The sequence below is a fragment of the Phragmites australis genome, chromosome 2, assembly GCF_958298935.1.
Source record: "Phragmites australis chromosome 2, lpPhrAust1.1, whole genome shotgun sequence".
In the NCBI taxonomy this organism is placed as follows: Eukaryota; Viridiplantae; Streptophyta; class Magnoliopsida; order Poales; family Poaceae; genus Phragmites; species Phragmites australis.
This window is the reverse complement of record NC_084922.1, coordinates 25,162,273-25,169,459: the sequence shown is the minus strand read 5'-3', so window position 1 is coordinate 25,169,459 and position 7,187 is coordinate 25,162,273.

Here is a 7,187-nt window from a genome sequence, read left to right as displayed (position 1 = left end):
TTTATATACAGGGGGAGACCCCTCATTGTAAAACACAGAAAATAGATCGATAAAGAACAGATAGCTTTTCCCCTATGCCTGTGTCTCCTTTTTCAATTGTTCTCTCAGGGAACCATTGGACTACACTCGGTAGCAACAGTTCCTCAACACGTTATTAGCATGAAGCTCTGCCGGAGATCAAGCTAGCGAAACGAATCTGCCTACACCGATCTGCACTACATCGACATCATCGTCAAGCGGGCAGGTCTTTGGCCTAGCCTATATGCCCTACGCGACACGAATTATTCGCAAGAATGGAAAGGTACAATCGTTTTGGTACGTACCCTAGCCACTACTGTTTTGCGTCAAATAGATCTGAAATCGCAGCACATGAACCGTAGTGAATCGCATGAACAGTAGCAATTCTTCCCATCGAATAGATCGATTCGCAACAGTAGTCTTCGATCTAAATCTCATCGGCAACAGTATGCATACAGAAAAAGCCCCAAACAAGCAGCGGCCACGCCATAGAAAACTCATGTCCAGCGCTGTCTGCGGCGTCGCCGACCGCCCCCACCTGGCTCTCGCCCTCCCTACCACCACAAGAAAGCTTTTCTTCCGCTGCAGCGTCGCCTCCACCATGGACGCGGCGTCGGCAAGCTCCCCGGACGCCGAGAAGAAGACGACGACCGCCTTCATGGCAGGCTCGACAGGGCGCACCGGCAAGCGCGTCATGGAGAAGCTTCTGGCGAGAAGCCTGCCCCAGGACCCCAACCTTCAGCTCGTCAGAGCTGACGTGACAGAGAGCGTCGACAAGCTCGCCGAGGCGGTGCATGGCGTCAACACCGTCGTCTACGCGACGGGGTTCCGGCGGTCTTTTGACCCTAGCCGCCACCTTTTCCGTGTCGGCCGAAAGAAAAGAAAAAGTGCCCGGCCTGATGCTACAGTAACCGGCGGAATAAATTAAAAAAAAGGAAAAAGGGAGTTTTTGCATTTAAACCCTCAGATTTTTCAGTTTTTGAGCGCTTTTTTGGTTTTCTTTTGGGTAGTTCTGAAAATTGCCAAAAACCATGTTTTGCATAGAAAATCCCCCAGAATCCGAATTTAGTACTTATTTTAGTTTTTATGCAATACTTAATTCCTTTATTATGTTTTCTATGCTGTTAATTATTGTTTTACTGGTCAAAAATTGCCTGTTATGCATTTAAATTCAGTAAAATTCACATAATAGCATAGAAAATATCGAAAATTGCAGCACTTCAATTTAGCAACATGATGCAACTTTACTAGTAGTAATGTTTGCGTTATTAAAAAAAATGTAGATGGCTGGCATCACGAACAAGGAGTTCGTTGAGCTGAGTGCTGATGGCCGCAAGTGGGCATCGGATGTCCGGATCTTACTTGGAGCAAAGAGGCTCCGCGCTGCAATTGGTCTGGGAACAAGCAATACAACAGTTCCCACGGAGGATGAGAATGATCAAGCTCTTCATTTTCTCCGTTATCATCTCTCTCCCACTCTGAAGGATGAGTACATGGCAGTGACCAACGCTAAGGCACTATGGGACGCACTGAAGGAGCGTTTTGAGCACCTTAAGTACACCATCAAGCCTCTAGCAGAGCAAGAATGGGTCCGGCTCCGTTTCTGTGACTTTAAGCATGTCAGAGAGTACAACTCCACACTGCACCGTATATGCACACTACTGTGTCTCTGTGGGAAAGAGATCACAGAAGAGGAGAAAATTGAGAAGACTCTCTCCACTTTCTACCCGAATGCGGCAGAATCCGCAAGCAATCACCATCAATTGAATTACAAGAAGTATTCAGAATTGATTGATGTGTTGTAACTCAATGAAGTTCATGACGAAGTCATAAACAAGAACTTATTATCCCAGCCGCAAGGAAGGAGTAGTGGACTAGAAGTCAATCAACTCTCTTTCAAAGCGCGCAAGATCCGCAATAAGAAGCGAGAGAAGGGAGGAAAGAAAGTGGTGACAGGCAAAGTCAAGCCTAGTGATAATAACGGCAAGACAAAGAAAAAAGTCAAGCCTTATGGTGAGCAAAATTAGACATGCTTTAAGTGCGGTGTTTGGGGCCATTGGTCCCGCATTTGCAAAGCACCTAAGCATGTTGTGGAAGCATACCAGAAGAAGAAGAAGGATCAACCAGAAGCACACCTCACCATAGCAGTGGGGATGGAAGTGGACAAAGCACCAGTCTCTGAAGAGAAAGCATATCTCATGGAAGTTGATAACACTTCAGAACTGGTAGTGGAAGACCTCCCAATGGATAATGCAGAGGCCTCCACTTTGCCCTCTTCAACTGCCATAGTAGATGCCGAAATGAATGAAGCGGAAAACAAAGCCATTGAAGATGAAGTGGCCAAATGTTTTGCAGACTCTATCTAGAATTAGAGTAATTAGCCATTTATTTAGTTAGTTACTGAATTTAGGAGGATTGAATAAATGTAAGCTCTAGAAGAGCGGAACTTAGCTGCAAATAATTTTTTGATAGTATATATATAAAGTATTTAGTCTTTGTGCTACTTTCTTGCATGTGAATGATTGAATGCTTTATTTATAGAATATGTGTGGCGCCCGCATGGAGGAAGTGTGTATCTTAAGAGAAAAGAAGTATTTCCATTCTATCAGAAATAGCTCTGGAAAAGTAATGACTGTCACTGGTAGTGACAAATGCATAGTTGGATCTGTAAGATCCACAGTCACACTACCTATGGGAACTACTTTGCACATTGAAGAAGCATTGCTGTACCCTGAATCTACAAGGAATCTCTTAAGTTTTAAAGACATTCGCGCTAACGGTTTCCATGTAGAAACTGGTGAAGAAAATGATAGGGAGTACCTATACATCACTAAGCGTGATAGTGAAGAAAGAATATTAGAAAAACTTCCCTCCATGAGCAGTGGCTTGTACTACACCCGTATTAGAGCACCTGAAGTGTTCACTACCTTAAAGACTGTATTCCGTAGTGCAGAATTATTCTCTCTATGGCATGATAGATTAGGTCACCCTGGTCTTAGAATGATGAGGAGCATAATTACTAACTCACAAGATCATGGCATAAATGTGAAGATTTTTCCGAATCATGAAGATTTTGTATGCCCTGCATGTGCTACCGGAAAATTAATAGTGAGACCATATGTCTTGAAGGTATAGGATGAAATCCCTGCATTCCTGGACAGAATCCAGGGGGATATTTGTGGTCCTATTCAGCTGCTTTCTGGCCCGTTTCGGTACTTTATGATGTTAATAGACGCGTCCTCAAAGTGGTCGCATGTATGTTTATTATCTACTCGTAACCACACCTTTGCAAAGTTGATCTCGTAGATCATACAAATCAGGAATAATTTTCCGGATCATCGAGTGAAGTCCATTAGAATGGACAATGCTAGAGAATTTACTTCGAAAGCGTTCGATGATTATTGCACTCGTATGGGGATTAAAGTTGAACATTCTGTACCGCATGTCCACACCCAGAATGGACTAGCCGAAGCACTGATCAAGAGAATAAAGTTCATTGCTAGACCGTTGTTGCAGCACTGTAATTTGCCTGCTACATGTTGGGGACATGCAATCTTGCATGCAGCTGCCCTCATTAATTACAGACCCTCCTCCTACAACATCCATTCACCTATGCAACTAGTGCAAGGGATGATCCCGAAGATTTCCCATTTACGCAAATTTGGATGTATGGTTTATGTGCCGATACCGCCGCCACAGTGGACTGCTATGGGGCCTTTGCGAAAAGTTGGAATCTATGTCGGTTATGAGACTACATCCATAATCCGATATTTAGAACCAGCAACTGGAAATCTGCATACGGCCCGCTTCGCTGACTGCATTTTTTATGAAAATAATTTTCGTCATTAGGGGGAGGAAATAAACCCTTAGATGAGAAATACCGGGAAATTATATGGCAGGCTGAAGGAATTGCGGCACATGATCCTCGCACTAGTGAAGCAAATGATGAAGTACAGAAAATCATCAACTTACAGAAATTAGCAAACAATCTGCCTGATCATTTTTGTGATTTGAAGAGCGTGACTAAGTCGCATGTGCCTGCACGCAATGCACCGGAGAGGGTGGAAGCACCAAAAGAAGGTACCCCTCATCTTGTCCTAGGAGCTCCGAAAAATAATAAAAGGACAAGAAATCTGGTTACTCAAGTCCCAAATAGCCGGAGACGTCTGGCGAAAGTGAGAAATGAGTGAGAGCTTACCACAGCCGATCACAAAAGTACCCCAAAGGAAAAAGAAGGGGAGCCAGTTGAGACCTGGCGATGGTATGGAACCTCAGAAAATAGGCATACCAGATTTGAATCTTCCCACGCAGGAAGAAACCAGCAAAAATGCGCGCGCTGAAATCAACGCTGGTAAACTGGTAAACTAAAGGCCCTTGCCCCAAATCATGAAGAGCAAGATGAAGAAGCACCTGAAAGTTTAGCCCATGATGAAATAGCAATAAACTATGTGAATTCAGGGGAATCCTGGAATAGAGCAACCACGATAGTCGACACATACTTTGCAAATAAAATTGCCACAGTCATAAATCATGACCCTGAGCCTGCATCGCTCGCTAAATGTAGAATGAGGTCAGATTGGGAAGACTGGCAGAAGGCAATAACAGCTTAACTGTTGTCCCTGAACAAAAGAGAGGTCTTTGGACCAGTATGCTGCACACCTCCCCCACATCAAACCAGTGGGATACAAGTGGGTTTTTGTTCGTAAGAGGAATGAAAGGAATGAAATTGTGAGGTACAAAGTATGAATAGTGGCACAAGGTTTCACTCAACGAACAGGCGTTGATTATGAAGAAACCTATTCCCCGGTGATGGGCGGAATTACCTTTAGATATTTAATCTCGATGGCAGTCAACCTAGAGTTGAAAATGAAGTTGATGGATGTTGTGACCACATATCTTTATGGGAGCCTAGATTCGGACATTTATATGAAGGTACCTGAAGGAATACCATTGCCGAATCAGGATAGAGGAAATTGACACCTTTATAGCGTACAATTGAAGAAGTCGTTGTATGGGTTGAAACAGTCAGGTAGAATATGGTACAATCGTTTGAGTGAATTTTTTGAAAAGCGAGGCTACACAAATAGCACGGATTGTCCCTGTGTGTTCATAAGAAGGTCCCAGAATGGATTTTTCATAATATCTGTATATGTAGATGATCTGAATATCATCGGTACAGAAGAAGATATTGAAGAAGCAAGTTCATACCTGAAGTCTGAATTCGAAATGAAAGATTTGGGTAAAACCAAATTCTGCTTGGGCCTGCAGCTAGAGCATATGGAAGATGGGATCTTTATACATCAGTCAAACTACACTCAGAAGGTGTTAGAGCGATTTGGTTTTGAAAAATCATTTCCAGCTAAAACCCCCATGGTCGGAAGATCATTACAAGCAGATCAAGATCCTTATAGACCTAGAGAAGAGGGGGAGGAAGTATTGGGACCGAAATTCCCATACTTAAGTGCAATAGATGCACTGATGTATCTGGCTAATTGCACTAGGCCAGATATAGCATTTGCAGTAAACCTACTTGCACGGTACAGTGCAGAGCCCACTAAAAGACACTGGAAGGGCTTGAAGGATATTCTGCGTTACTTGCAAGGTAGCAAAGATCTAGGCATGTTCTACAGAAAGAATCAGGATCTAAGTTTTGTTGGATACGCGGATGCTAGGTACTTGTCAGACCCGCATACAGCGAAATCACAGACTGGCTATATTTTCCTATGTGGTGGAACTGCAATTTCTTGAAAATCGTCAAAGCAGAGTCTTGTATCGACTTCGACGAACCACTTAGAAATAATAGCTCTATATGAAGCTGTACGAGAATGCGCATGGCTTAGAAGAGTGATCAATCACGTCCAGCAGACATATGGCTTGGACACTACTAACACCCCTACCATTATCTATAAAGATAATACTGCATGTGTCGCACAAGTGCAAACAAGATATATGAAAAGTAACTTAACGAAACATATCAACCCCAAGTTCTTTTATGCTCATGAATTGCATAAAATGAACGAAATAAAGGTAATGCATACCAAGTCGTGTGAGAATCTTGCAGATTTATTCACTAAGTCTCTCCCGGTATCTAGTTTTGAAAGATGTGTTTGTGGCATTGGGATGATGAGGCTTAGAGAGTTGCACAGTTCATGGGGGATATTTCACATAACACCGATAAGAAGAATTAAATCTTAGTCAAGAAGATTAAGTACCCAAGGTTAATCATGAAGATTACTTGAAGCATTTGGATGAATTGTACTCTTTTTCCCTTATATGAGTTTTCCTGAAGTTTCTCATGGCAAGGTTTTTAATGAGGCAATTCGTGTGACCATATCGCGAGCTATATACTCTTTCTCCTAATTTTTCCCACTGGGTTTTTGGGGAGTTTTGATGAGACATATGTATTCTGCAAGAAGTGCCCAAGGGAGAGTGTTAGGAAACCTAGCAGATTACGTATGGAAGTGGGCCCGTCTCGAATCCTAGTAGGATTGGAGTCCAACTCTTAGGGGTTTTTGGTTCTTTATATACAGGGGAAGACCCCTCATTGTAACACACAGAAAACAGATCAATAAAGAACAGACAGCTTTTCCCCTACGTTTGTGTCTCATTTTTCAATTGTTCTCTCGGAGAACCATTGGACTACACTCGGTAGCAACAGTTCTTCAACAACCGAAACTTTTTTTTTTCTTGGTGAGAACTGAAAAGACAAAAGACCGGACATTTAATTCGTGCATGTTTAGAACCAGCGATTCGTACTTAATTGCTTCGAATAGATTCAAACTAAACCCGCAAGCTACTGTGTGACCCGCAAAAAAAAAACAGCAAGCTGGGTAGCCGATCGACACGATCACTACTGTTTGACCCGCAGGCCGCATGCAGTCGAACTCGACCACGTTCGCACGTGTAGAGATTGACGACGATCCTATTTTTCTGCATGCATGCGTACGAGATGAGAGGGAGAAGCGGCGGTTTCTGATCTGAGGTTGTTATTACTACATTGTTATCGCGTAGGTCCGAGGGACTCGATCGGTCGGTTGTGACTTAGCGGCCGGCTCGGAGCGTAGGAAAACCGATCGAGCCGAAACATTAGATATCTTTATTTAATCGATTTACTTGTGGATTTATTGGATGATGATATAGGATGGATTGATAGGGCTCTATCTCTTACA